The following is an 8,863-nucleotide window of genomic DNA, read 5'->3' as shown; positions in this document are numbered from 1 at the left end:
ATCTTTGCATTCTGTAGCTCTTTAGTTTGCTGTAAGTTGGAACGTTTTGTTTTCATTGTTGTCGTAATCTTTTCGAGGCATGTATGTTGTAATAGCATATAAGTAGCCATTTCCCGTCTTATTTATCAGAAGTTTTAACTGTAATTGTTATCACACTACACCAAATTCTGGGATTAGAAACAGAACCAAGCCGTTACTAAAACCGGTTTTAACGTCTCTTGCCTGTTGAAATTTTTGTAACGGATTTGTAGCCGTTACGAATTTTGGTTGTAAGGGCCCTCGTAACAGCTTTGACCTGTTACGAATTTTCCACGTGGTAACAGCTCCGGGACGTTACAAATTTTGTTGTAACAACGGTGTCGTAACGTCGTCGAGCCGTTACTACGTGGCACATTGTAACAGCTTGCAGACGTTACTACGTGGTAGATTGTAACAGCTTAAAGGCGTTACGAACTTTTTTGTAACAGCAAAAAAATACTGCCAGTCAACCTTGACCTGGTCAAAATTGGTCAATTGACCAGGTCAAGGCTAACCAGCAGTTCATTTTCTGCAGGAAATAAACCGAAATTCTAAATTCAATACCCTTTTGTTGATGGTGGTTTTTAGCTTAGGGTTAAAATTGTAAAACCGCACATCTGACATGACGTCACTATGACCATTAGCACATTTATTGAATCGATCAGCATGCCTATGTAAGAGTTACCAGGGTACCTTTTTTTTATGTGTCATGTTCCACGGCAGAACCCTTAACATTAACCGACATCATCTATGCCAAACCCTAATTCTCATGCAACCGTGCCAAGGCATGCCAACCATGCCAGCCGCACCACTTTGCCAATGGAAATCCATGCCAGCCACATCTCCGCGCCAAGGCATGCCAACCATGCCAGCCGCACCACTGTGCCAATGGAAAACCATGCCAGCCACATCTCCGCGCCAAGGCATGCCAACCATGCCAGTCGCACCACTGTGCCAATGGAAAACCATGCCATCCACATCTCCGCGCCAAGGCATGCTAACCATGCCAGCCGCACCACTGTGACAATGGAAAACCATGCCATCCACATCTTCGCGCCAAGGCATGCCAACCATGCCAGCCGCACCATTGTGCCAATGGAAAATCATGCCAGCCACATCTTCGCGCCAAGGCATGCCAACCCTGCCAACCACACCACTGTGTCAATGGAAAACCATGCTAGCCGCACCATGCGCCAATGGCATGCCAAACCCTTGGCCCCACCATGCCAAGCCAACCGCACCTTACCTTGGCCCCAAGCATGCTAGCCGCAACATGCGCCAATGGCATGCCAAACCCTTGGCCCCACCATACCAAGCCAACCGCACCTTGCCTTGGCCCCACCATGCCAAGCCATCCGTTCCAAACCCTTGGCCCCACTATGCCAAGCCATTTGTGTCATTTTTCTTGGCCCCACCATGCTGGCCTTCCCTATGCGGCTACCAAAATGAAGGCGTGCGACGATCAACGGCCACCTTTACATCCTAGATGCAAATCCTAGCCGTCCAAGGTCGCCAAACAGCGCATGGTAACCTTTGGCCAAAAACCCTAGTTTTGACCACGCCAAACCGCGCCAAGGCATGCCATGCCACATGTGCCAATGGCATGCTAACCACCTTGTCGCGCCATACCATGTCGGCCTTCCCTATGCGGCTACCAAAACGAAAGCGTGCGACGATCAACGTCCACCCTTTCATCCTATATGCAAATCCTATCCGTCCAAGGTCGCCAAACCACGCATGGTAACCTTTGGCCCAAAACTCTAGTTTTGGCCACGCCAAACCGCGCCAAGGCATGCCATGCCACATGTGCCAATGTCATGCCAACCACCTTGTCACGCCATACCATGCCGGCCTTCCCTATGCGGCTACCAAAACGAAGGCGTGCGACGATCAACGGACACCCTTCTATTCTAGATGTGAATCCTAGCCGTCCAAGGTTTCCAAACAACGCATGGTAACCTTTGGCCCAAAACCCTAGTTTTGGCCATGCCATACCATCCTTCCCTATGCGGCTACCAAAACGAAGGCCTGCAACAATCAACGGCCACTTTTTTTTATCTAAGGTGCAGATCTTAGCCATCCAAGGTTACCAGCTAACGCATGGAAATCTTTGTCCCTAGTTTGGTCGCGCCTAAACATATCCAAAACCCTAACTTTTAGCCGCGCCTAAACTAGGCCATATTAAAGCCATATTGATCATGCTTTCATGCCACTGGCTACCAAACAAAGGGTTGCAACAATCAACGGCTACCATCTCCCGTTTCCCATTAAGGAGGTGATCGATCTCTTAGAAGCATGGATTCAAGATGATGTTATCAGACTTCTATCTCCCAGACTCCCACCGACTGAGGCCGAGATGGAAAACCCCAAATACTGCCACTACCACAGATTTGTTCACCACCAAACCAGTGGTTGCAACATACTGAAGCATATCTTCAATGAAAAGATAGAAGCAGGGGAACTTCAACTAGGAAACGAGGGAGTACATCGAGACCCACTTCCGGTGAGGAATTGTGGAGTCTATGGGGACTCCGTGCACGAGACTGTGCGATCCATGATGCAACACGTATGCGAAATTCACTACCTTTCCAAGGTGCAACGCCAAGATATCTTCACGGCTCTCAATCGTGTCATGTAGGGAAAACGGATTTTTCCCTCCACGGAAGCTACGCCAAGAGCCCAAGCTCTCTCAGCGAGCGGAATCGAAAAGGAAAAATGGGGACTGCTGACCACGTCCTATTTAAGAGGTATTCAGTTCGACAACACGCTAATCGACACGGCCTCTGACTTCAACATTGTTACTTTCAAGACTCTGAAAGCTACAGGATTTACGAAACAAGAGGTTACTCATTCCCCATCCGTGATTAAGAACCCGGGAGGGGGAGCCTTGAACGCGCACGACTACATTAACCTCGAGATCAAGATGGGAGACGCTAAAACGCATAGAAAATTCCACATTGTCAAAGAACTGGGTTACGACATGATATTGGGGCACTTGTGGGTACTCGACAACAAGGCGAAATTGGGAACATCCCCTCTACCGATGTCAATGCCCGAAAGAATCTCCAATAAACCGTCCCACTTGCTACCGCATCAGCGAGTTACCGATAGAACCCGGACACCTAGAGATGACCTGTTGGCGCTAACTCATAGATTCCAAACGCAAGTAAGTTTGGCTGAACGATCTTCTCTACAACCAGTCATTTCTTTCCCTATTCCGTCATGGGGACTCAGCGTGATTACTGGCGTGGACGCTGTCAAGAGATGTGAGTGGGGCGCTGGGCCATTCAAATGCTTTGCAAAGAATTTGGAAGCTGCCATCGAAACTGATGAGACCAAGATTCAAACGGTTACACAACACCCGAACTCGTTTCAAATAGGAGATATGGTGGTCAAAGTGAACTCGTTTCAAGTTGGGAAAATGACGGTAAAGATAGCTGTTCGGACTGATTCACCCAAGGAAAAAGAAGACGAGCCATATCTGGTGGCAGACGTCATTTTGGGAGGTTACTGCAAGCTCATCAACACAGAAAAGCTGGGAGGTGTGATAGTTCACTCGCGATGGCTCAAGATTTTCAATCCCTAAAACGCTTTACTACCCTCTTCCAGCACTCTCCCTTTAGTATTTCTTCAGCAATTTCTCCTCCCGCTTGATATCTGTATTTCCCCAAGATGAATGCACCGTTTGTATTCTTCTTTAGGGTTTCGTTTTTATTCAAAAGGCATACATTTCTTCCGAATGAGTTTTCCAGATCTCACAAAAATATACAAAACAAATCCCAAATCATTGAGAATCCATTAACCATCCAATCACAACCAGAAACACCAACCCATTCTAAGGGAAGTCTTGGGTCTTTCAAAAAAAAAGCGAGAAGTTTTATTCGAAGACAGAAACCGCAAGCGGGATGCTAATCGAAGAAACCCTAACTTCGCCGCGAATACAAGGTAAAAAAAAAAGTTTGCAAAACATCAGGACAACTAAGCGACGAATAGAAACAATGAAGAAGAAGAAGCTAGTCATAGAAAGCTAATGTGTGAATTGCCAATGCCTTGGTCAGAGATTTTTTTTCAAACACTTTCCCCGACAATCTTTCGGGAAGCAAAGGTTCCATCCGGAAGCCACATCAGCAATAGCAGCCTCAACATCCCACCCGGAAGTCGTCTCAGCAGCAACATCATCCGTCTTTTTACCGACATCCGCCTCAGCAACCAACCCAGCATATGCCATCACGACTTCTCCAATGCAGCCGATAACAGTTTCGCCGTCTTCTCCGAAAGTTGTTTCAGTTTCATCAACCGCAACATCATCATCTTCCTCGGAAGTCTTCTCAGCGACCTTTCGAGGAGAATTTCCTGATTCATCATAATCAAGGGTTATGACACCGTCCTGGACAAGGGAGCTACGTTGATTTTCCCCTAAAAGTTTCACAATCTCGGTCTTCCGTCGTTTCAACTGACAAGCAAACTGTCCCTCCCTAACAGCGGGCCGTGAAGAGCTTTTGTTGCACCAAATCCTCCCAACGCACTGGGATGCTTCGCCGCATTCCCGTTCTTTCTCCAAAGGTATGTCCCGAAAACTGTCCCTCCAGCTTCACAAAATAGAGATTCAATTTTATTCAACGCCTCCCCATGAGAAGAAAACTGGTTTTCGTCGATTCCAAAGTTTCTCCCCGAAAAATTGGAGACATGTCTGTCATTGGAAGATCCCATTATGCGCTACAAAACCAGAGAAAGAATAGAGGATAAACACGATTTCAGCACGACCTGTGCAAATGAAGGATTCAAGATCATCTCTTATAACCAGCAGAGCAATGAGGTCCCGAAAAGGAAAGCCTCCTACCAGCCGCGGATTGAGGCGTGATATCAGATTCTAATGAAACTGTTTTCTACTAGCGAACATAAGGGAATTCCTGGCCACCTGAGGTAAATTAGGGTTTGGTGAGAAAACGTGGAAATACATGTTTAAGACAGGCTTGCCCGCATTGTTACTTCTCTACCGCCAGCACCGAGACTTGAAAAAAAAACCGTCAAGGTGACATGAAGAGAAGGAATAACGCCCCCTTTCTACGGGCATAACACTTGCGAGGTTTTGAATAAGGAAATAACTTCCTATGTGAGTCACGTAAGGAAAAAAGACAACCATGCCCGCAAAGACAATCCACTACTGAGCCAAGCCGTCCGCGCATGCTTTGCCTCACCAAACCGTGTCATGTCTTGCACCACCATACGCGCCATGCTTGCCTCGCCAAACCGCGTCATTCCTTGCACCATCGTGTCGCGCCAACCCAACAAACTCGCCAAGCCAGCGTCACGATGTCCCTAACCCAGCCAAGGTGATGCATGGCCAGACTAAGCCGACGATTTTCATCTCACCACTCCGCGGTCTGCATCACCAGTACAATTTATGCAAGGCCGCCAACACGGAAAGCACAAACTCTCTTTACCTCTCTAAAAAGGTTAGTCGGACCTTCCTGACCATCTTTTCACGACTTGTTGTTTCTATTTTTGTTCTAGCCTGTCACCATCTTATGCTTACCTCGCAACCATGCTCCCGTTCCGAGCTAAGCATGTGACTTAATATTGATGGTGGTTTTTAGCTTAGGGTTAAAATCGTAAAAATGCACATACGACATGACGTCACTATGACCATTAGCACATTTATTTAATCGATCAGCATGCCTATGTAAGAATTGTCAGGGTACCTTTTTCTTATGTATCATGTTTCACGGCAGAACCCTTAACATTGACCGACATCATCTATGCCAAACCCTAATTCTCATGCTACCGTGCCAAGGCATGCCAACCATGCCAGCCGTACCACTTTGCCAATGGAAAACCATGCCAGCCACATCCCCGCGCCATGGCATGCCAACCATGCCAGCCGCACCCTGTGCTAATGGCAAACCATGCCAGCCACATCTCCGCACGAAGGCGTGCGACGATCAACGGCCACCCTTCCATCCTAGATGCAAATCCTAGCCGTCCAAGGTCGCCAAACAACGCATGGTAACCTTTGGCCCAAAACCCTAGTTTTGACCACGGCAAACCGCGCCAAGGCATGCCATGTCACATGTGCCAATGGCATGCTAACCACCTTGCCACGCTGTACCATGTCGGCCTTCCCTACGCGGCTACCAAAACGAAGGCGTGCGACGATCTACGGCCACCCTTCCATCCTAGATGCAAATCCTAGCCGTCCAAGGTCTCCAAACCACGCATGGTAACCTTTGGCCCAAAACTCTAGTTTAGGCCGCGCCAAACCGCGCCAAACCGCGCCAAGGCATGCCATGCCACATGTGCCAATGGCATTCCAACCATCTTGTCGCGCCATACCATGCCGGCCTTCCCTATGCGGCTACCAAAACGAAGGCGTACAACGATCAACGACCACCCTTCCATCCTAGATGTGAATCCTAGCCGTCGAAGGTTGCCAAACAACGCATGGTAACCTTTGGCCCAAAACCTCAGTTTTGGCCATGCCATACCGGCCTTCCTTATGCGGTTACCAAAACGAAGGCCTGCAACAATCAACGACCACTTTTTCATCTAAGGTGCAGATCTTAGCCGTCCAAGGTTACCAGCTAATGCATGGCAGCCGTTGGCCCTAGTTTGGTCGCGCCTAAACAAAGCTAAAACCCTAACTTTTGTCCGCGCCTAAACTAGGCCATATTAAAGCCATACTGATCATGCTTTCATGCCGCTGGCTACCAAACGAATGGTTGCAATAATCAACGGCTACCTTTCCTATTAAGATGTAAAATCTCGACCGTCAAAGGTCACCACCGAGCCGGTAAGTCTCCCAAGATCAACTTGCCAAACAAAAACAACGTGCTACATGTTTTCCACTAAAACACTCGAGACATCAACGCATGTCACAAACTGGGGGATGCTCATTGGGTATTGGTTTGGCGGTTTACAGCGTGCGGCATACACTACGCCCGTTATAAGAAAGTGTCATAAGGATGAGGCGGTTAGTAAATACAGGGAGTAATGGTGAAACACTTTCTTTTATGGAACATCTATTCCAGGCGTTACCGGTTACCACCTCCTCCCATTTACTCACCCGTTTTCCATTTCTTAATGAGACCAGAGTACGTTTCACTTCGACTTGTATAAATAGGCATTACCAATTTCCACCGAAAACAAGTTTTTGGTCAGGAGCATACAACACTCAGAAATCACCTGTTAGCTTTCCCATCTGTTAGCTTACGCTTTCTGATACAAGTCAAAATGACTACTCTTCCAGAATCAACTATTCTGGTCTCAACACTCTCTTCGCTTCCCTCCCCAAAACCAAACCTTCTCCTCCACTTTGTGATCGAAGCAAGTCTGGAACGACCATTTCTTGGTTTAGGCCGGACTTGTACAGATTGATCTCTCGAACCTAAAGTACTCCCTTGCAGTACATTGTTTAGGGTTTAGAATTGTTTCTCACCCACATCACACGAAATTACCGAAACCAACAGAAACTGTTTTCACCCTCAAACACCTGCATACACCTTTCAATATATTCATAACCACACTCAACAACAATTTCTTCAATCTATGCATATCACATTCATTCAGTTCATCTTTGGTTCATGTAACAAAAGAACAGAAATTTCTCTAAGTACCAAACTTTTTTTTTGTTAAGTTAACTAAGGCGGATGCTTTTCCGTCGCAATATTATCTAGTAAAGCGGATGCTCTTCCGTTTAAATATTACTTAGTAGGGCAGATGCTCTTCCATTTGAATATTATTATACTTTAATTTTATTGGCTTAAGATTGTAGGGAGGATGCTCTTCCGTTTGAATATTACATAGTATGGCGGATTCCCTTCCGTTTTATAACTATATATATTATTTTATTTGGGGGAAATCACTCATGTGCATATTATACTTGTTTGACTAACTTTCTGATCTTGATGGTAATATTCTGAATCATGGTTTGTATGGGCACTTTGTGTGGACGGCGTTATCATTATTGATTAGGGTTGTTCTCGCGTCGTCTTCTCCAATGAGTTTGGCGAGGTTAGGATAACACTTGCTTTATGTTGCATGAATCGTTGAATGTTTTAGATTATTATTGTATTATAGCTTGTCGTTATTCGCTAGAACAGTGAAGTATGTTAGTGATTATTTGAGAGTTACTTGTTTCCATTGAGCACCCTTTTAGGATGATGTGCTCATACATCCCCACTTCAGTTTGTTTTTCAGTTGTCAGAAGATAAGGCGCGCTTGAAGATATTCGTTTCCCTAGTTTATAGATTTAGCAATTTAAGAACGTTCTATATCTTTTGCATAATTATATTTCTTGTTTATCTGTAAAACCACACATTAATATATTCATATCACTTGAGAGATTTTCATTTATAAAGTGTCAGAGAGTTTGGGTTTTATCTTAGTTCACTTAACGTAATTACGATTTTCTTAAATTGATAATTTATATATGATGCTTCAGTTAGGTTGTGATACTATTAGCTAAGCAGGTGATTAGGTTGGGACGTCACAAGTTGGTATCAGAGCTCACTATTAGATCTTCCGTGGAGAAAAATAGATGATAGTTAGTATCAAATGGTGAACTAAATTAGATTAGAATCGGGTTGGGTTTTGAGATAAACTTTAATCACGAAAATATATTAAGAACTAAAAGATTTATTTGGTTGATTGATTCGTTTCCTTGTTGTGTGTGCATATTATGAAGTAAAAAATTTAGGTTAAACCAATTATATTATAGCTAAGAAGTATGCAGGGCTATTATCTATTGAAATAGAAACTTGTGCGGAGAATTTAGACTTACGTACCTTCAGGAGTATAGATTCGTATGGCTGAAACCTAGAGCCAAAGATTTTAGACAACATTAAAT

Source organism: Papaver somniferum, unplaced genomic scaffold, assembly GCF_003573695.1.
Source record: "Papaver somniferum cultivar HN1 unplaced genomic scaffold, ASM357369v1 unplaced-scaffold_133, whole genome shotgun sequence".
Lineage (NCBI taxonomy): Eukaryota > Viridiplantae > Streptophyta > Magnoliopsida > Ranunculales > Papaveraceae > Papaver > Papaver somniferum.
Note: the sequence above shows the minus strand (reverse complement) of the source record.